The 15,919-nt window shown below is 41.6% G+C and overlaps 26 non-coding genes and 44 pseudogenes across 26 annotated transcripts; all 70 read left to right on the top strand.

Annotated features, from left to right (window-relative positions):
* Positions 1-98: 98 nt before the first annotated feature.
* On the top strand, positions 99-217 carry LOC135069060 (5S ribosomal RNA). The gene has a single exon (XR_010255252.1). It is a non-coding gene; the product is annotated as a 5S ribosomal RNA (ribosomal RNA).
* Positions 218-324: 107 nt separating this feature from the next.
* LOC135068219 (5S ribosomal RNA) lies at positions 325-443 on the top strand. Its single transcript, XR_010254423.1, has one exon. It is a non-coding gene; the product is annotated as a 5S ribosomal RNA (ribosomal RNA).
* A 107-nt stretch (positions 444-550) lies between these two features.
* On the top strand, positions 551-669 carry LOC134890019 (5S ribosomal RNA; annotated as a pseudogene).
* Positions 670-777: 108 nt separating this feature from the next.
* LOC135070410 (5S ribosomal RNA) lies at positions 778-896 on the top strand. Its single transcript, XR_010256576.1, has one exon. It is a non-coding gene; the product is annotated as a 5S ribosomal RNA (ribosomal RNA).
* A 107-nt stretch (positions 897-1,003) lies between these two features.
* LOC134900351 (5S ribosomal RNA) lies at positions 1,004-1,122 on the top strand. Its single transcript, XR_010173864.1, has one exon. It is a non-coding gene; the product is annotated as a 5S ribosomal RNA (ribosomal RNA).
* A 107-nt stretch (positions 1,123-1,229) lies between these two features.
* LOC134896004 (5S ribosomal RNA) lies at positions 1,230-1,348 on the top strand (annotated as a pseudogene).
* A 107-nt stretch (positions 1,349-1,455) lies between these two features.
* On the top strand, positions 1,456-1,574 carry LOC134891493 (5S ribosomal RNA; annotated as a pseudogene).
* A 107-nt stretch (positions 1,575-1,681) lies between these two features.
* On the top strand, positions 1,682-1,800 carry LOC134888701 (5S ribosomal RNA; annotated as a pseudogene).
* Positions 1,801-1,907: 107 nt separating this feature from the next.
* LOC134890816 (5S ribosomal RNA) lies at positions 1,908-2,026 on the top strand (annotated as a pseudogene).
* Positions 2,027-2,133: 107 nt separating this feature from the next.
* On the top strand, positions 2,134-2,252 carry LOC135061497 (5S ribosomal RNA). Its single transcript, XR_010247875.1, has one exon. It is a non-coding gene; the product is annotated as a 5S ribosomal RNA (ribosomal RNA).
* Positions 2,253-2,359: 107 nt separating this feature from the next.
* LOC134892425 (5S ribosomal RNA) lies at positions 2,360-2,478 on the top strand (annotated as a pseudogene).
* Positions 2,479-2,585: 107 nt separating this feature from the next.
* LOC134889518 (5S ribosomal RNA) lies at positions 2,586-2,704 on the top strand (annotated as a pseudogene).
* Positions 2,705-2,811: 107 nt separating this feature from the next.
* Positions 2,812-2,930, top strand: LOC134889881 (5S ribosomal RNA; annotated as a pseudogene).
* Positions 2,931-3,037: 107 nt separating this feature from the next.
* LOC134894381 (5S ribosomal RNA) lies at positions 3,038-3,156 on the top strand (annotated as a pseudogene).
* Positions 3,157-3,263: 107 nt separating this feature from the next.
* Positions 3,264-3,382, top strand: LOC134891492 (5S ribosomal RNA; annotated as a pseudogene).
* Positions 3,383-3,489: 107 nt separating this feature from the next.
* LOC134889517 (5S ribosomal RNA) lies at positions 3,490-3,608 on the top strand (annotated as a pseudogene).
* A 107-nt stretch (positions 3,609-3,715) lies between these two features.
* LOC134889880 (5S ribosomal RNA) lies at positions 3,716-3,834 on the top strand (annotated as a pseudogene).
* A 107-nt stretch (positions 3,835-3,941) lies between these two features.
* On the top strand, positions 3,942-4,060 carry LOC134894380 (5S ribosomal RNA; annotated as a pseudogene).
* Positions 4,061-4,167: 107 nt separating this feature from the next.
* LOC134894379 (5S ribosomal RNA) lies at positions 4,168-4,286 on the top strand (annotated as a pseudogene).
* Positions 4,287-4,393: 107 nt separating this feature from the next.
* Positions 4,394-4,512, top strand: LOC134900350 (5S ribosomal RNA). Its single transcript, XR_010173863.1, has one exon. It is a non-coding gene; the product is annotated as a 5S ribosomal RNA (ribosomal RNA).
* Positions 4,513-4,619: 107 nt separating this feature from the next.
* LOC135061737 (5S ribosomal RNA) lies at positions 4,620-4,738 on the top strand. Its single transcript, XR_010248110.1, has one exon. It is a non-coding gene; the product is annotated as a 5S ribosomal RNA (ribosomal RNA).
* A 107-nt stretch (positions 4,739-4,845) lies between these two features.
* LOC134884825 (5S ribosomal RNA) lies at positions 4,846-4,964 on the top strand. Its single transcript, XR_010168957.1, has one exon. It is a non-coding gene; the product is annotated as a 5S ribosomal RNA (ribosomal RNA).
* Positions 4,965-5,071: 107 nt separating this feature from the next.
* On the top strand, positions 5,072-5,190 carry LOC135069059 (5S ribosomal RNA). The gene has a single exon (XR_010255251.1). It is a non-coding gene; the product is annotated as a 5S ribosomal RNA (ribosomal RNA).
* Positions 5,191-5,297: 107 nt separating this feature from the next.
* On the top strand, positions 5,298-5,416 carry LOC135068218 (5S ribosomal RNA). Its single transcript, XR_010254422.1, has one exon. It is a non-coding gene; the product is annotated as a 5S ribosomal RNA (ribosomal RNA).
* Positions 5,417-5,523: 107 nt separating this feature from the next.
* Positions 5,524-5,642, top strand: LOC134890018 (5S ribosomal RNA; annotated as a pseudogene).
* A 108-nt stretch (positions 5,643-5,750) lies between these two features.
* Positions 5,751-5,869, top strand: LOC135070408 (5S ribosomal RNA). The gene has a single exon (XR_010256574.1). It is a non-coding gene; the product is annotated as a 5S ribosomal RNA (ribosomal RNA).
* A 107-nt stretch (positions 5,870-5,976) lies between these two features.
* On the top strand, positions 5,977-6,095 carry LOC134900349 (5S ribosomal RNA). The gene has a single exon (XR_010173862.1). It is a non-coding gene; the product is annotated as a 5S ribosomal RNA (ribosomal RNA).
* A 107-nt stretch (positions 6,096-6,202) lies between these two features.
* Positions 6,203-6,321, top strand: LOC134896003 (5S ribosomal RNA; annotated as a pseudogene).
* A 107-nt stretch (positions 6,322-6,428) lies between these two features.
* Positions 6,429-6,547, top strand: LOC134891491 (5S ribosomal RNA; annotated as a pseudogene).
* A 107-nt stretch (positions 6,548-6,654) lies between these two features.
* On the top strand, positions 6,655-6,773 carry LOC134888700 (5S ribosomal RNA; annotated as a pseudogene).
* A 107-nt stretch (positions 6,774-6,880) lies between these two features.
* Positions 6,881-6,999, top strand: LOC134890814 (5S ribosomal RNA; annotated as a pseudogene).
* A 107-nt stretch (positions 7,000-7,106) lies between these two features.
* LOC135061496 (5S ribosomal RNA) lies at positions 7,107-7,225 on the top strand. The gene has a single exon (XR_010247874.1). It is a non-coding gene; the product is annotated as a 5S ribosomal RNA (ribosomal RNA).
* Positions 7,226-7,332: 107 nt separating this feature from the next.
* On the top strand, positions 7,333-7,451 carry LOC134892424 (5S ribosomal RNA; annotated as a pseudogene).
* Positions 7,452-7,558: 107 nt separating this feature from the next.
* On the top strand, positions 7,559-7,677 carry LOC134889516 (5S ribosomal RNA; annotated as a pseudogene).
* Positions 7,678-7,784: 107 nt separating this feature from the next.
* On the top strand, positions 7,785-7,903 carry LOC134889879 (5S ribosomal RNA; annotated as a pseudogene).
* Positions 7,904-8,010: 107 nt separating this feature from the next.
* On the top strand, positions 8,011-8,129 carry LOC134894377 (5S ribosomal RNA; annotated as a pseudogene).
* A 107-nt stretch (positions 8,130-8,236) lies between these two features.
* On the top strand, positions 8,237-8,355 carry LOC134891490 (5S ribosomal RNA; annotated as a pseudogene).
* A 107-nt stretch (positions 8,356-8,462) lies between these two features.
* On the top strand, positions 8,463-8,581 carry LOC134889515 (5S ribosomal RNA; annotated as a pseudogene).
* Positions 8,582-8,688: 107 nt separating this feature from the next.
* On the top strand, positions 8,689-8,807 carry LOC134889878 (5S ribosomal RNA; annotated as a pseudogene).
* Positions 8,808-8,914: 107 nt separating this feature from the next.
* LOC134894375 (5S ribosomal RNA) lies at positions 8,915-9,033 on the top strand (annotated as a pseudogene).
* Positions 9,034-9,140: 107 nt separating this feature from the next.
* Positions 9,141-9,259, top strand: LOC134894374 (5S ribosomal RNA; annotated as a pseudogene).
* A 107-nt stretch (positions 9,260-9,366) lies between these two features.
* Positions 9,367-9,485, top strand: LOC134900348 (5S ribosomal RNA). Its single transcript, XR_010173861.1, has one exon. It is a non-coding gene; the product is annotated as a 5S ribosomal RNA (ribosomal RNA).
* Positions 9,486-9,592: 107 nt separating this feature from the next.
* On the top strand, positions 9,593-9,711 carry LOC135061736 (5S ribosomal RNA). Its single transcript, XR_010248109.1, has one exon. It is a non-coding gene; the product is annotated as a 5S ribosomal RNA (ribosomal RNA).
* Positions 9,712-9,818: 107 nt separating this feature from the next.
* Positions 9,819-9,937, top strand: LOC134892107 (5S ribosomal RNA; annotated as a pseudogene).
* A 107-nt stretch (positions 9,938-10,044) lies between these two features.
* Positions 10,045-10,163, top strand: LOC134885226 (5S ribosomal RNA). Its single transcript, XR_010169345.1, has one exon. It is a non-coding gene; the product is annotated as a 5S ribosomal RNA (ribosomal RNA).
* A 107-nt stretch (positions 10,164-10,270) lies between these two features.
* Positions 10,271-10,389, top strand: LOC135069209 (5S ribosomal RNA). Its single transcript, XR_010255397.1, has one exon. It is a non-coding gene; the product is annotated as a 5S ribosomal RNA (ribosomal RNA).
* A 107-nt stretch (positions 10,390-10,496) lies between these two features.
* Positions 10,497-10,615, top strand: LOC134890045 (5S ribosomal RNA; annotated as a pseudogene).
* Positions 10,616-10,722: 107 nt separating this feature from the next.
* LOC135070058 (5S ribosomal RNA) lies at positions 10,723-10,841 on the top strand. Its single transcript, XR_010256232.1, has one exon. It is a non-coding gene; the product is annotated as a 5S ribosomal RNA (ribosomal RNA).
* A 107-nt stretch (positions 10,842-10,948) lies between these two features.
* Positions 10,949-11,067, top strand: LOC134888026 (5S ribosomal RNA; annotated as a pseudogene).
* Positions 11,068-11,174: 107 nt separating this feature from the next.
* LOC134898335 (5S ribosomal RNA) lies at positions 11,175-11,293 on the top strand (annotated as a pseudogene).
* A 107-nt stretch (positions 11,294-11,400) lies between these two features.
* Positions 11,401-11,519, top strand: LOC134900347 (5S ribosomal RNA). The gene has a single exon (XR_010173860.1). It is a non-coding gene; the product is annotated as a 5S ribosomal RNA (ribosomal RNA).
* A 107-nt stretch (positions 11,520-11,626) lies between these two features.
* On the top strand, positions 11,627-11,745 carry LOC134891258 (5S ribosomal RNA; annotated as a pseudogene).
* A 107-nt stretch (positions 11,746-11,852) lies between these two features.
* Positions 11,853-11,971, top strand: LOC134890849 (5S ribosomal RNA; annotated as a pseudogene).
* A 107-nt stretch (positions 11,972-12,078) lies between these two features.
* Positions 12,079-12,197, top strand: LOC135068992 (5S ribosomal RNA). Its single transcript, XR_010255183.1, has one exon. It is a non-coding gene; the product is annotated as a 5S ribosomal RNA (ribosomal RNA).
* A 107-nt stretch (positions 12,198-12,304) lies between these two features.
* On the top strand, positions 12,305-12,423 carry LOC134892671 (5S ribosomal RNA; annotated as a pseudogene).
* A 107-nt stretch (positions 12,424-12,530) lies between these two features.
* LOC135070057 (5S ribosomal RNA) lies at positions 12,531-12,649 on the top strand. The gene has a single exon (XR_010256231.1). It is a non-coding gene; the product is annotated as a 5S ribosomal RNA (ribosomal RNA).
* Positions 12,650-12,756: 107 nt separating this feature from the next.
* Positions 12,757-12,875, top strand: LOC135069058 (5S ribosomal RNA). Its single transcript, XR_010255250.1, has one exon. It is a non-coding gene; the product is annotated as a 5S ribosomal RNA (ribosomal RNA).
* A 107-nt stretch (positions 12,876-12,982) lies between these two features.
* LOC135068217 (5S ribosomal RNA) lies at positions 12,983-13,101 on the top strand. The gene has a single exon (XR_010254421.1). It is a non-coding gene; the product is annotated as a 5S ribosomal RNA (ribosomal RNA).
* Positions 13,102-13,208: 107 nt separating this feature from the next.
* LOC134890017 (5S ribosomal RNA) lies at positions 13,209-13,327 on the top strand (annotated as a pseudogene).
* A 108-nt stretch (positions 13,328-13,435) lies between these two features.
* On the top strand, positions 13,436-13,554 carry LOC135070407 (5S ribosomal RNA). Its single transcript, XR_010256573.1, has one exon. It is a non-coding gene; the product is annotated as a 5S ribosomal RNA (ribosomal RNA).
* A 107-nt stretch (positions 13,555-13,661) lies between these two features.
* On the top strand, positions 13,662-13,780 carry LOC134900346 (5S ribosomal RNA). The gene has a single exon (XR_010173859.1). It is a non-coding gene; the product is annotated as a 5S ribosomal RNA (ribosomal RNA).
* A 107-nt stretch (positions 13,781-13,887) lies between these two features.
* On the top strand, positions 13,888-14,006 carry LOC134895999 (5S ribosomal RNA; annotated as a pseudogene).
* A 107-nt stretch (positions 14,007-14,113) lies between these two features.
* LOC134891489 (5S ribosomal RNA) lies at positions 14,114-14,232 on the top strand (annotated as a pseudogene).
* Positions 14,233-14,339: 107 nt separating this feature from the next.
* On the top strand, positions 14,340-14,458 carry LOC134888699 (5S ribosomal RNA; annotated as a pseudogene).
* A 107-nt stretch (positions 14,459-14,565) lies between these two features.
* LOC134890813 (5S ribosomal RNA) lies at positions 14,566-14,684 on the top strand (annotated as a pseudogene).
* A 107-nt stretch (positions 14,685-14,791) lies between these two features.
* LOC135061495 (5S ribosomal RNA) lies at positions 14,792-14,910 on the top strand. Its single transcript, XR_010247873.1, has one exon. It is a non-coding gene; the product is annotated as a 5S ribosomal RNA (ribosomal RNA).
* Positions 14,911-15,017: 107 nt separating this feature from the next.
* Positions 15,018-15,136, top strand: LOC134892423 (5S ribosomal RNA; annotated as a pseudogene).
* Positions 15,137-15,243: 107 nt separating this feature from the next.
* Positions 15,244-15,362, top strand: LOC134889514 (5S ribosomal RNA; annotated as a pseudogene).
* Positions 15,363-15,469: 107 nt separating this feature from the next.
* LOC134889877 (5S ribosomal RNA) lies at positions 15,470-15,588 on the top strand (annotated as a pseudogene).
* A 107-nt stretch (positions 15,589-15,695) lies between these two features.
* LOC134894373 (5S ribosomal RNA) lies at positions 15,696-15,814 on the top strand (annotated as a pseudogene).
* Positions 15,815-15,919: the final 105 nt, after the last annotated feature.

Genomic DNA, 15,919 nt, shown 5'->3' with positions numbered 1-15,919 from the left:
TGCCAACACCATTCTGTTGATGCATTCCATTTTCAAACGTATTCATTTATGAACCTGTAGTTAGAAGTAGAAAAGTTCTAACAGAAACCACAAAGCTCATCTACAGCCATACCACATTGGATATGCCCAATCTCATCTGATCTTGGAAGCTAAGCAGTGTTGGACCTGGTTAGTACTTGGATGGGAGCCCACCTGGGAATACAAGGTGCTGTAGATATTTTTATACTGCAAACACCGTTCTGTTGATGCATTCCATTTTCTAACGTATTCATTTATGAACCAGTAGTTAGAAGTAGAAAAGTTTTAACAGAAACCACGAAGCTCATCTACAGCCACACCACACTGGATACGCCCAATCTCATCTGATCTTGGAAGCTAAGCAGTGTTGGGCCTGGTTAGTACTTGGATGGGAGAACACCTGGGAATACAAGGTGCTGTAGATATTTTTATACTGCCAACACCGTTCTGTTGATCCATTCCATTTTCAAACTTATTCATTTATGAACCAGTAGTTAGAAGTAGAAAAGTTCAAACAGAAACCACAAAGCTCATCTACAGCCACACCACACTGGATACGCCCAATCTCATCTTATCTTGGAAGCTAAGCAGTGTTGGGCCTGGTTAGTACTTGGATAGGAGACCACCTGGGAATACAAGGTGCTGTAGATATTTTTTATACTGCCAACACCGTTCTGTTGATGCATTCCATTTTCAAACGTATTCATTTATGAACCAGTAGTTAGAAGTAGAAAAGTTCTAACAGAAACCACACAGCTCATCTACAGCCACACCACATTGGATACGCCCAAACTCATCTGATCTTGGAAGCTAAGCAGTGTTGGGCCTGGTTAGTACTTGGATGGGAGACCAACTGGGAATACAAGGTGCTGTAGATATTTTTATACTGCCAACACCGTTCTGTTGATGCATTCCATTTTCAAACGTATTCATTTATGAACCAGTAGTTAGAAGTAGAAAAGTTCTAACAGAAACCACAAAGCTCATCTACAGCCACACCACACTGGATACGCCCAATCTCATCTGATCTTGGAAGCTAAGCAGTGTTGGGCCTGGTTAGTACTTGGATGGGAGACCACCTGGGAATACAAGGTGCTGTAGATATTTTTATACTGCCAACACCGTTCTGTTGATGCATTCCATATTCAAACGTACTTATTTATGAACCAGTAGTTAGAAGTAGAAAAGTTCTAACAGAAACCACACAGCTCATCTACAGCCACACGACATTGGATACGCCCAAACTCATCTGATCTTGGAAGCTAAGCAGTGTTTGGCCTGGTTAGTTCTTGGATGGGAGACCACCTGAAAATACAAGGAGCTGTAGATATTTTTATACTGCCAACACCGTTCTGTTAATGCATTCCATTTTCAAACGTACTCATTTATGAACCAGTAGTTAGAAGTAGAAAAGTTCTAACAGAAACCACAAAGCTCATCTACAGACACACCACACTGGATACGCCAAATCTCATCTGATCTTGGAAGCTAAGCAGTGTTGGGCCTGGTTAGTACTTGGATAGGAGACCACCTGGGAATACAAGGTGCTGTAGATATTTTTATACTGCCAACACCGTTCTGTTGATGCATTCCATTTTCAAACGTATTCATTTATGAACCAGTAGTTAGAAGTAGAAAAGTTCTAACAGAAACCACACAGCTCATCTAAAGCCACACCACATTGGATACTCCCAAACTCATCTGATCTTGGAAGCTAAGCAGTGTTGGGCCTGGTTAGTACTTGGATGGGAGACCACCTGGGAATACAAGGTGCTGTAGATATTTTTATACTGCCAACACCGTTCTGTTGATGCATTCCATTTTCAAACGTATTCATTTATGAACCAGTAGTTAGAAGTAGAAAAGTTCTAACAGAAACCACACAGCTCATCTACAGCCACACCACATTGGATACGCCCAAACTCATCTGATCTTGAAAGCTAAGCAGTGTTGGGCCTGGTTAGTACTTGGATGGGAGACCAACTGGGAATTTAAGGTGCTGTAGATATTTTTATACTGCCAACACCGTTCTGTTGATGCATTCCATTTTCAAATGTATTCATTTATGAACCAGTAGTTAGAAGTAGAAAAGTTCTAACAGAAACCACAAAGCTCATCTACAGCCACACCACACTGGATACGCCCAATCTCATCTGATCTTGGAAGCTAAGCAGTGTTGGGCCTGGTTAGTACTTGGATGGTAGACCACCTGGGAATACAAGGTGCTGTAGATATTTTTATACTGCCAACACCGTTCTGTTGATGCATTCCATTTTCAAATGTATTCATTTATGAACCAGTAGTTAGAAGTAGAACAGTTCTAACAGAAACCACAAAGCTAATCTACAGCCACACCACACTGGATACGCCCAATCTCATCTGATCTTGGAAGCTAAGCAGTGTTGGAACTGGTTAGTACTTGCATGGGAGACCACCTGGGAATACAAGGTGCTGTAGAAATTTTTATACTGCCAACACCGTTCTGTTGATGCATTCCATTTTCAAACATATTCATTTATGAACCAGTAGTTAGAAGTAGAAAAGTTCTAATAGAAACCACAAAGCTCATCTACAGCCACACCACACTGGATACGCCCAATCTCGTCTGATCTTGGAATCTAAGCAGTGTTGGGCCTGGTTAGTGCTTGGATGGGAGACCACCTGGGAATACAAGGTGCTGTAGATATTTTTATACTGCCAACACCGTTCTGTTGATGCACTCCATTTTCAAACGTATTCATTTATGAACCAGTAGTTAGAAGTAGCAAAGTTCTAACAGAAAACACAAAGCTCATCTACAGCCACACCACACTTGTTACGCCCAATCTCATCTGATCGTGGAAGCTAAGCAGTGTTGGGCCTGGTTAGTATTTGGATGGGTGACCACCTGGGAATACAAGGTGCTGTAGATATTTTTATACTGCCAACACCGTTCTGTTGATGCATTCCATTTTCAAACGTACTTATTTATGAACCAGTAGTTAGAAGTAGAAAAGTTCTAACAGAAACCACACAGCTCATCTACAGCCACACGACATTGGATACGCCCAAACTCATCTGATCTTGGAAGCTAAGCAGTGTTTGGCCTGGTTAGTTCTTGGATGGGAGACCACCTGAGAATACAAGGAGCTGTAGATATTTTTATACTGCCAACACCGTTCTGTTGATGCATTCCATTTTCAAACGTACTCATTTATGAACCAGTAGTTAGAAGTAGAAAAGTTCTAACAGAAACCACAAAGCTCATCTACAGACACACCACACTGGATACGCCAAATCTCATCTGATCTTGGAAGCTAAGCAGTGTTGGGCCTGGTTAGTACTTGGATAGGAGACCACCTGGGAATACAAGGTGCTGTAGATATTTTTATACTGCCAACACCGTTCTGTTGATGCATTCCATTTTCAAACGTATTCATTTATGAACCAGTAGTTAGAAGTAGAAAAGTTCTAATAGAAACCACAAAGCTCATCTACAGCCACACCACACTGGATACGCCCAATCTCGTCTGATCTTGGAATCTAAGCAGTGTTGGGCCTGGTTAGTGCTTGGATGGGAGACCACCTGGGAATACAAGGTGCTGTAGATATTTTTATACTGCCAACACCGTTCTGTTGATGCACTCCATTTTCAAACGTATTCATTTATGAACCAGTAGTTAGAAGTAGCAAAGTTCTAACAGAAAACACAAAGCTCATCTACAGCCACACCACACTTGTTACGCCCAATCTCATCTGATCGTGGAAGCTAAGCAGTGTTGGGCCTGGTTAGTATTTGGATGGGTGACCACCTGGGAATACAAGGTGCTGTAGATATTTTTATACTGCCAACACCGTTCTGTTGATGCATTCCATTTTCAAACGTACTTATTTATGAACCAGTAGTTAGAAGTAGAAAAGTTCTAACAGAAACCACACAGCTCATCTACAGCCACACGACATTGGATACGCCCAAACTCATCTGATCTTGGAAGCTAAGCAGTGTTTGGCCTGGTTAGTTCTTGGATGGGAGACCACCTGAGAATACAAGGAGCTGTAGATATTTTTATACTGCCAACACCGTTCTGTTGATGCATTCCATTTTCAAACGTACTTATTTATGAACCAGTAGTTAGAAGTAGAAAAGTTCTAACAGAAACCACACAGCTCATCTACAGCCACACGACATTGGATACGCCCAAACTCATCTGATCTTGGAAGCTAAGCAGTGTTTGGCCTGGTTAGTTCTTGGATGGGAGACCACCTGAGAATACAAGGAGCTGTAGATATTTTTATACTGCCAACGCCGTTCTGTTGATGCATTCCATTTTCAAACGTATTCATTTACGAACCAGTAGTTAGAAGTAGAAAAGTTCTAACAGAAAACACAAAGCTCATCTACAGCCACACCACACTGGATACGCCCAATCTCATCTGATCTTGGAAGCTAAGCAGTGTTGGGCCTGGTTAGTACTTGGATGGGAGACCACCTGGGAATACAAGGTGCTGTAGATATTTTTATACTGCCAACACCGTTCTGTTGATGCATTCCATTTTCAAACGTATTCATTTACGAACCAGTAGTTAGAAGTAGAAAAGTTCTAACAGAAAACACAAAGCTCATCTACAGCTATACCACATTGGATACGCCCAATCTCATCTGATCTTGGAAGCTAAGCAGTGTTGGACCTGGTTAGTACTTGGATGGGAGACCACCTGGGAATACAAGGTGCTGTAGATATTTTTATACTGCCAACACCGTTCTGTTGATGCATTCCATTTTCAAACGTATTCATTTATGAACCAGTAGTTAGAAGTAGAAAAGTTCTAACAGAAACCACAAAGCTCATCTACAGCCACACCACACTGGATACGCTTAATCTCATCTGATCTTGGAAGCTAAGCAGTGTTGGACCTGGTTAGTACTTTGATGGGAGACCACCTGGGAATACAAGGTGCTGTAGATATTTTTATACTGCCAACACCATTCTGTTGATGCATTCCATTTTCAAACGTATTCATTTATGAACCTGTAGTTAGAAGTAGAAAAGTTCTAACAGAAACCACAAAGCTCATCTACAGCCATACCACATTGGATATGCCCAATCTCATCTGATCTTGGAAGCTAAGCAGTGTTGGACCTGGTTAGTACTTGGATGGGAGCCCACCTGGGAATACAAGGTGCTGTAGATATTTTTATACTGCAAACACCGTTCTGTTGATGCATTCCATTTTCTAACGTATTCATTTATGAACCAGTAGTTAGAAGTAGAAAAGTTTTAACAGAAACCACGAAGCTCATCTACAGCCACACCACACTGGATACGCCCAATCTCATCTGATCTTGGAAGCTAAGCAGTGTTGGGCCTGGTTAGTACTTGGATGGGAGAACACCTGGGAATACAAGGTGCTGTAGATATTTTTATACTGCCAACACCGTTCTGTTGATCCATTCCATTTTCAAACTTATTCATTTATGAACCAGTAGTTAGAAGTAGAAAAGTTCAAACAGAAACCACAAAGCTCATCTACAGCCACACCACACTGGATACGCCCAATCTCATCTTATCTTGGAAGCTAAGCAGTGTTGGGCCTGGTTAGTACTTGGATAGGAGACCACCTGGGAATACAAGGTGCTGTAGATATTTTTTATACTGCCAACACCGTTCTGTTGATGCATTCCATTTTCAAACGTATTCATTTATGAACCAGTAGTTAGAAGTAGAAAAGTTCTAACAGAAACCACACAGCTCATCTACAGCCACACCACATTGGATACGCCCAAACTCATCTGATCTTGGAAGCTAAGCAGTGTTGGGCCTGGTTAGTACTTGGATGGGAGACCAACTGGGAATACAAGGTGCTGTAGATATTTTTATACTGCCAACACCGTTCTGTTGATGCATTCCATTTTCAAACGTATTCATTTATGAACCAGTAGTTAGAAGTAGAAAAGTTCTAACAGAAACCACAAAGCTCATCTACAGCCACACCACACTGGATACGCCCAATCTCATCTGATCTTGGAAGCTAAGCAGTGTTGGGCCTGGTTAGTACTTGGATGGGAGACCACCTGGGAATACAAGGTGCTGTAGATATTTTTATACTGCCAACACCGTTCTGTTGATGCATTCCATATTCAAACGTACTTATTTATGAACCAGTAGTTAGAAGTAGAAAAGTTCTAACAGAAACCACACAGCTCATCTACAGCCACACGACATTGGATACGCCCAAACTCATCTGATCTTGGAAGCTAAGCAGTGTTTGGCCTGGTTAGTTCTTGGATGGGAGACCACCTGAAAATACAAGGAGCTGTAGATATTTTTATACTGCCAACACCGTTCTGTTAATGCATTCCATTTTCAAACGTACTCATTTATGAACCAGTAGTTAGAAGTAGAAAAGTTCTAACAGAAACCACAAAGCTCATCTACAGACACACCACACTGGATACGCCAAATCTCATCTGATCTTGGAAGCTAAGCAGTGTTGGGCCTGGTTAGTACTTGGATAGGAGACCACCTGGGAATACAAGGTGCTGTAGATATTTTTATACTGCCAACACCGTTCTGTTGATGCATTCCATTTTCAAACGTATTCATTTATGAACCAGTAGTTAGAAGTAGAAAAGTTCTAACAGAAACCACACAGCTCATCTAAAGCCACACCACATTGGATACTCCCAAACTCATCTGATCTTGGAAGCTAAGCAGTGTTGGGCCTGGTTAGTACTTGGATGGGAGACCACCTGGGAATACAAGGTGCTGTAGATATTTTTATACTGCCAACACCGTTCTGTTGATGCATTCCATTTTCAAACGTATTCATTTATGAACCAGTAGTTAGAAGTAGAAAAGTTCTAACAGAAACCACACAGCTCATCTACAGCCACACCACATTGGATACGCCCAAACTCATCTGATCTTGAAAGCTAAGCAGTGTTGGGCCTGGTTAGTACTTGGATGGGAGACCAACTGGGAATTTAAGGTGCTGTAGATATTTTTATACTGCCAACACCGTTCTGTTGATGCATTCCATTTTCAAATGTATTCATTTATGAACCAGTAGTTAGAAGTAGAAAAGTTCTAACAGAAACCACAAAGCTCATCTACAGCCACACCACACTGGATACGCCCAATCTCATCTGATCTTGGAAGCTAAGCAGTGTTGGGCCTGGTTAGTACTTGGATGGTAGACCACCTGGGAATACAAGGTGCTGTAGATATTTTTATACTGCCAACACCGTTCTGTTGATGCATTCCATTTTCAAATGTATTCATTTATGAACCAGTAGTTAGAAGTAGAACAGTTCTAACAGAAACCACAAAGCTAATCTACAGCCACACCACACTGGATACGCCCAATCTCATCTGATCTTGGAAGCTAAGCAGTGTTGGAACTGGTTAGTACTTGCATGGGAGACCACCTGGGAATACAAGGTGCTGTAGAAATTTTTATACTGCCAACACCGTTCTGTTGATGCATTCCATTTTCAAACATATTCATTTATGAACCAGTAGTTAGAAGTAGAAAAGTTCTAATAGAAACCACAAAGCTCATCTACAGCCACACCACACTGGATACGCCCAATCTCGTCTGATCTTGGAATCTAAGCAGTGTTGGGCCTGGTTAGTGCTTGGATGGGAGACCACCTGGGAATACAAGGTGCTGTAGATATTTTTATACTGCCAACACCGTTCTGTTGATGCACTCCATTTTCAAACGTATTCATTTATGAACCAGTAGTTAGAAGTAGCAAAGTTCTAACAGAAAACACAAAGCTCATCTACAGCCACACCACACTTGTTACGCCCAATCTCATCTGATCGTGGAAGCTAAGCAGTGTTGGGCCTGGTTAGTATTTGGATGGGTGACCACCTGGGAATACAAGGTGCTGTAGATATTTTTATACTGCCAACACCGTTCTGTTGATGCATTCCATTTTCAAACGTACTTATTTATGAACCAGTAGTTAGAAGTAGAAAAGTTCTAACAGAAACCACACAGCTCATCTACAGCCACACGACATTGGATACGCCCAAACTCATCTGATCTTGGAAGCTAAGCAGTGTTTGGCCTGGTTAGTTCTTGGATGGGAGACCACCTGAGAATACAAGGAGCTGTAGATATTTTTATACTGCCAACACCGTTCTGTTGATGCATTCCATTTTCAAACGTACTCATTTATGAACCAGTAGTTAGAAGTAGAAAAGTTCTAACAGAAACCACAAAGCTCATCTACAGACACACCACACTGGATACGCCAAATCTCATCTGATCTTGGAAGCTAAGCAGTGTTGGGCCTGGTTAGTACTTGGATAGGAGACCACCTGGGAATACAAGGTGCTGTAGATATTTTTATACTGCCAACACCGTTCTGTTGATGCATTCCATTTTCAAACGTATTCATTTATGAACCAGTAGTTAGAAGTAGAAAAGTTCTAATAGAAACCACAAAGCTCATCTACAGCCACACCACACTGGATACGCCCAATCTCGTCTGATCTTGGAATCTAAGCAGTGTTGGGCCTGGTTAGTGCTTGGATGGGAGACCACCTGGGAATACAAGGTGCTGTAGATATTTTTATACTGCCAACACCGTTCTGTTGATGCACTCCATTTTCAAACGTATTCATTTATGAACCAGTAGTTAGAAGTAGCAAAGTTCTAACAGAAAACACAAAGCTCATCTACAGCCACACCACACTTGTTACGCCCAATCTCATCTGATCGTGGAAGCTAAGCAGTGTTGGGCCTGGTTAGTATTTGGATGGGTGACCACCTGGGAATACAAGGTGCTGTAGATATTTTTATACTGCCAACACCGTTCTGTTGATGCATTCCATTTTCAAACGTACTTATTTATGAACCAGTAGTTAGAAGTAGAAAAGTTCTAACAGAAACCACACAGCTCATCTACAGCCACACGACATTGGATACGCCCAAACTCATCTGATCTTGGAAGCTAAGCAGTGTTTGGCCTGGTTAGTTCTTGGATGGGAGACCACCTGAGAATACAAGGAGCTGTAGATATTTTTATACTGCCAACACCGTTCTGTTGATGCATTCCATTTTCAAACGTACTTATTTATGAACCAGTAGTTAGAAGTAGAAAAGTTCTAACAGAAACCACACAGCTCATCTACAGCCACACGACATTGGATACGCCCAAACTCATCTGATCTTGGAAGCTAAGCAGTGTTTGGCCTGGTTAGTTCTTGGATGGGAGACCACCTGAGAATACAAGGAGCTGTAGATATTTTTATACTGCCAACGCCGTTCTGTTGATGCATTCCATTTTCAAACGTATTCATTTACGAACCAGTAGTTAGAAGTAGAAAAGTTCTAACAGAAAACACAAAGCTCATCTACAGCCACACCACACTGGATACGCCCAATCTCATCTGATCTTGGAAGCTAAGCAGTGTTGGGCCTGGTTAGTACTTGGATGGGAGACCACCTGGGAATACAAGGTGCTGTAGATATTTTTATACTGCCAACACCGTTCTGTTGATGCATTCCATTTTCAAACGTATTCATTTACGAACCAGTAGTTAGAAGTAGAAAAGTTCTAACAGAAAACACAAAGCTCATCTACAGCTATACCACATTGGATACGCCCAATCTCATCTGATCTTGGAAGCTAAGCAGTGTTGGACCTGGTTAGTACTTGGATGGGAGACCACCTGGGAATACAAGGTGCTGTAGATATTTTTATACTGCCAACACCGTTCTGTTGATGCATTCCATTTTCAAACGTATTCATTTATGAACCAGTAGTTAGAAGTAGAAAAGTTCTAACAGAAACCACAAAGCTCATCTACAGCCACACCACACTGGATACGCCCAATCTCATCTGATCTTGGAAGCTAAGCAGTGTTGTACCTGGTTAGTACTTGGATGGGAGCCCACCTGGGAATACAAGGTACTGTAGATATTTTTATACTGCCAACACCGTTCTGTTGATGCATTCCATTTTCAAACGTATTCATTTATGAACCAATTGTTAGAAGTAGAAAAGTTCTAACAGAAACCACAAAGCTCATCTACAGCCACACCACACTGGATACGCCCAATCTCATCTGATCTTGGAAGCTAAGCAGTGTTGGACCTGGTTAGTACTTGGATGGGAGACCACCTGGGACTACAAGGTGCTGTAGATATTTTTATACTGCCAACACCGTTCTGTTGATGCATTCCATTTTCAAACATCCTCATTTATGAACCAGTAGTTAGAAGTAGAAAAGTTCTAACAGAAACCACAAAGGTCATCTACAGCCACACCACACTGGGTACGCCCAATCTCATCTGATCTTGGAAGCTAAGCAGTGTTGGGCTAGGTTAGTACTTGGATGGGAAACCATCTGGGAATACAAGGTGCTGTAGATATTTTTATACTGCCAACACCGTTCTGTTGATGCATTCCATTTTCAAACGTATTCATTTATGAACCAGTAGTTAGAAGTAGAAAAGTTCTAACAGAAACCACAAAGCTCATCTGCAGCCACACCACACTGGATACGCACAATCTCATCTGATCTTGGAAGCTAAGCAGTGTTGGACCTGGTTAGTACTTGGATGGGAGCCCACCTGGGAATACAAGGTGCTGTAGATATTTTTATACTGCCAACACCGTTCTGTTGATGCCTTCCATTTTCAAACGTATTCATTTATGAACCTGTAGTTAGAAGTAGAAAAGTTCTAACAGAAACCACAAAGCTCATCTACAGCCATACCACATTGGATACGCTTAATCTCATCTGATCTTGGAAGCTAAGCAGTGTTGGACCTGGTTAGTACTTTGATGGGAGACCACCTGGGAATACAAGGTGCTGTAGATATTTTTATACTGCCAACACCATTCTGTTGATGCATTCCATTTTCAAACGTATTCATTTATGAACCTGTAGTTAGAAGTAGAAAAGTTCTAACAGAAACCACAAAGCTCATCTAGAGCCATACCACATTGGATATGCCCAATCTCATCTGATCTTGGAAGCTAAGCAGTGTTGGACCTGGTTAGTACTTGGATGGGAGCCCACCTGGGAATACAAGGTGCTGTAGATATTTTTATACTGCCAACACCGTTCTGTTGATGCATTCCATTTTCAAACGTATTCATTTATGAACCAGTAGTTAGAAGTAGAAAAGTTCTAACAGAAACCACAAAGCTCATCTACAGCCACACCACACTGGATACGCCCAATCGCATCTCATCTTCGAAGCTAAGCAGTGTTGGGCCTGGTTAGAACTTGGATGGGAGAACAACTGGGAATACAAGGTGCTGTAGATATTTTTATACTGCCAACACCGTTCTGTTGATGCATTCCATTTTAAAACGTATTCATTTATGAACCAGTAGTTAGAAGTAGAAAAGTTTTAACAGAAACCACAAAGCTCATCTACAGCCACACCACACTGGATACGCCCAATCTCATCTGATCTTGGAAGCTAAGCAGTGTTGGGCCTGGTTAGTACTTGGATGGGAGACCACCTGGGAATACAAGGTGCTGTAGATATTTTTATACTGCCAACACCGTTCTGTTGATGCATTCCATTTTCAAATGTATTCATTTATGAACCTGTAGTTAGAAGTAGAAAAGTTCTAACAGAAACCACAAAGCTCATCTACAGCCATACCACATTGGATACGCCCAATCTCATCTGATCTTGGAAGCTAAGCAGTGTTGTACCTGGTTAGTACTTGGATGGGAGCCCACCTGGGAATACAAGGTACTGTAGATATTTTTATACTGCCAACACCGTTCTGTTGATGCATTCCATTTTCAAACGTATTCATTTATGAACCAGTAGTTAGAAGTAGAAAAGTTCTAACAGAAACCACAAAGCTCATCTGCAGCCACACCACACTGGATACGCACAATCTCATCTGATCTTGGAAGCTAAGCAGTGTTGGGCTAGGTTAGTACTTGGATGGGAAACCACCTTGGAATACAAGGTGCTGTAGATATTTTTATACTGCCAACACCGTTCTGTTGATGCATTCCATTTTCAAACATCCTCATTTATGAACCAGTAGTTAGAAGTAGAAAAGTTCTAACAGAAACCACAAAGGTCATCTACAGCCACACCACACTGGGTACGCCCAATCTCATCTGATCTTGGAAGCTAAGCAGTGTTGGGCTACGTTAGTACTTGGATGGGAAACCTCCTGGGAATACAAGGTGCTGTAGATATTTTTATGCTGCCAACACCGTTCTGTTGATGCATTCCATTTTCAAACGTATTCATTTATGAACCAGTAGTTAGAAGTAGAAAAGTTCTAACAGAAACCACAAAGCTCATCTGCAGCCACACCACACTGGATACGCACAATCTCATCTGATCTTGGAAGCTAAGCAGTGTTGGACCTGGTTAGTACTTGCATGGGAGCCCACCTGGGAATACAAGGTGCTGTAGATATTTTTATACTGCCAACACCGTTCTGTTGATGCATTCCATTTTCAAACGTATTCATTTATGAACCTGTAGTTAGAAGTAGAAAAGTTCTAACAGAAACCACAAAGCTCATCTACAGCCATACCACATTGGATACGCTTAATCTCATCTGATCTTGGAAGCTAAGCAGTGTTGGACCTGGTTAGTACTTTGATGGGAGACCACCTGGGAATACAAGGTGCTGTAGATATTTTTATACTGCCAACACCATTCTGTTGATGCATTCCATTTTCAAACGTATTCATTTATGAACCTGTAGTTAGAAGTAGAAAAGTTCTAACAGAAACCACAAAGCTCATCTACAGCCATACCACATTGGATATGCCCAATCTCATCTGATCTTGGAAGCTAAGCAGTGTTGGACCTGGTTAGTACTTGGATGGGAGCCCACCTGGGAATACAAGGTGCTGTAGATATTTTTATACTGCAAACACCGTTCTGTTGATGCATTCCATTTTCTAACGTATTCATTTATGAACCAGTAGTTAGAAGTAGAAAAGTTTTAACAGAAACCACGAAGCTCATCTACAGCCACACCACACTGGATACGCCCAATCTCATCTGATCTTGGAAGCTAAGCAGTGTTGGGCCTGGTTAGTACTTGGATGGGAGAACACCTGGGAATACAAGGTGCTGTAGATATTTTTATACTGCCAACACCGTTCTGTTGATCCATTCCATTTTCAAACTTATTCATTTATGAACCAGTAGTTAGAAGTAGAAAAGTTCAAACAGAAACCACAAAGCTCATCTACAGCCACACCACACTGGATACGCCCAATCTCATCTTATCTTGGAAGCTAAGCAGTGTTGGGCCTGGTTAGTACTTGGATAGGAGACCACCTGGGAATACAAGGTGCTGTAGATATTTTTTATACTGCCAACACCGTTCTGTTGATGCATTCCATTTTCAAACGTATTCATTTATGAACCAGTAGTTAGAAGTAGAAAAGTTCTAACAGAAACCACACAGCTCATCTACAGCCACACCACATTGGATACGCCCAAACTCATCTGATCTTGGAAGCTAAGCAGTGTTGGGCCTGGTTAGTACTTGGATGGGAGACCAACTGGGAATACAAGGTGCTGTAGATATTTTTATACTGCCAACACCGTTCTGTTGATGCATTCCATTTTCAAACGTATTCATTTATGAACCAGTAGTTAGAAGTAGAAAAGTTCTAACAGAAACCACAAAGCTCATCTACAGCCACACCACACTGGATACGCCCAATCTCATCTGATCTTGGAAGCTAAGCAGTGTTGGGCCTGGTTAGTACTTGGATGGGAGACCACCTGGGAATACAAGGTGCTGTAGATATTTTTATACTGCCAACACCGTTCTGTTGATGCATTCCATATTCAAACGTACTTATTTATGAACCAGTAGTTAGAAGTAGAAAAGTTCTAACAGAAACCACACAGCTCATCTACAGCCACACGACATTGGATACGCCCAAACTCATCTGATCTTGGAAGCTAAGCAGTGTTTGGCCTGGTTAGTTCTTGGATGGGAGACCACCTGAAAATACAAGGAGCTGTAGATATTTTTATACTGCCAACACCGTTCTGTTAATGCATTCCATTTTCAAACGTACTCATTTATGAACCAGTAGTTAGAAGTAGAAAAGTTCTAACAGAAACCACAAAGCTCATCTACAGACACACCACACTGGATACGCCAAATCTCATCTGATCTTGGAAGCTAAGCAGTGTTGGGCCTGGTTAGTACTTGGATAGGAGACCACCTGGGAATACAAGGTGCTGTAGATATTTTTATACTGCCAACACCGTTCTGTTGATGCATTCCATTTTCAAACGTATTCATTTATGAACCAGTAGTTAGAAGTAGAAAAGTTCTAACAGAAACCACACAGCTCATCTAAAGCCACACCACATTGGATACTCCCAAACTCATCTGATCTTGGAAGCTAAGCAGTGTTGGGCCTGGTTAGTACTTGGATGGGAGACCACCTGGGAATACAAGGTGCTGTAGATATTTTTATACTGCCAACACCGTTCTGTTGATGCATTCCATTTTCAAACGTATTCATTTATGAACCAGTAGTTAGAAGTAGAAAAGTTCTAACAGAAACCACACAGCTCATCTACAGCCACACCACATTGGATACGCCCAAACTCATCTGATCTTGAAAGCTAAGCAGTGTTGGGCCTGGTTAGTACTTGGATGGGAGACCAACTGGGAATTTAAGGTGCTGTAGATATTTTTATACTGCCAACACCGTTCTGTTGATGCATTCCATTTTCAAATGTATTCATTTATGAACCAGTAGTTAGAAGTAGAAAAGTTCTAACAGAAACCACAAAGCTCATCTACAGCCACACCACACTGGATACGCCCAATCTCATCTGATCTTGGAAGCTAAGCAGTGTTGGGCCTGGTTAGTACTTGGATGGTAGACCACCTGGGAATACAAGGTGCTGTAGATATTTTTATACTGCCAACACCGTTCTGTTGATGCATTCCATTTTCAAATGTATTCATTTATGAACCAGTAGTTAGAAGTAGAACAGTTCTAACAGAAACCACAAAGCTAATCTACAGCCACACCACACTGGATACGCCCAATCTCATCTGATCTTGGAAGCTAAGCAGTGTTGGAACTGGTTAGTACTTGCATGGGAGACCACCTGGGAATACAAGGTGCTGTAGAAATTTTTATACTGCCAACACCGTTCTGTTGATGCATTCCATTTTCAAACATATTCATTTATGAACCAGTAGTTAGAAGTAGAAAAGTTCTAATAGAAACCACAAAGCTCATCTACAGCCACACCACACTGGATACGCCCAATCTCGTCTGATCTTGGAATCTAAGCAGTGTTGGGCCTGGTTAGTGCTTGGATGGGAGACCACCTGGGAATACAAGGTGCTGTAGATATTTTTATACTGCCAACACCGTTCTGTTGATGCACTCCATTTTCAAACGTATTCATTTATGAACCAGTAGTTAGAAGTAGCAAAGTTCTAACAGAAAACACAAAGCTCATCTACAGCCACACCACACTTGTTACGCCCAATCTCATCTGATCGTGGAAGCTAAGCAGTGTTGGGCCTGGTTAGTATTTGGATGGGTGACCACCTGGGAATACAAGGTGCTGTAGATATTTTTATACTGCCAACACCGTTCTGTTGATGCATTCCATTTTCAAACGTACTTATTTATGAACCAGTAGTTAGAAGTAGAAAAGTTCTAACAGAAACCACACAGCTCATCTACAGCCACACGACATTGGATACGCCCAAACTCATCTGATCTTGGAAGCTAAGCAGTGTTTGGCCTGGTTAGTTCTTGGATGGGAGACCACCTGAGAATACAAGGAGCTGTAGATATTTTTATACTGCCAACACCGTTCTGTTGATGCATTCCATTTTCAAACGTACTCATTTATGAACCAGTAGTTAGAAGTAGAAAAGTTCTAACAGAAACCACAAAGC

The sequence above is a fragment of the Pseudophryne corroboree genome, chromosome 3 (genome assembly GCF_028390025.1).
Source record: "Pseudophryne corroboree isolate aPseCor3 chromosome 3, aPseCor3.hap2, whole genome shotgun sequence".
Lineage (NCBI taxonomy): Eukaryota > Metazoa > Chordata > Amphibia > Anura > Myobatrachidae > Pseudophryne > Pseudophryne corroboree.
This window is presented reverse-complemented; position numbering and strand designations above follow the sequence as displayed.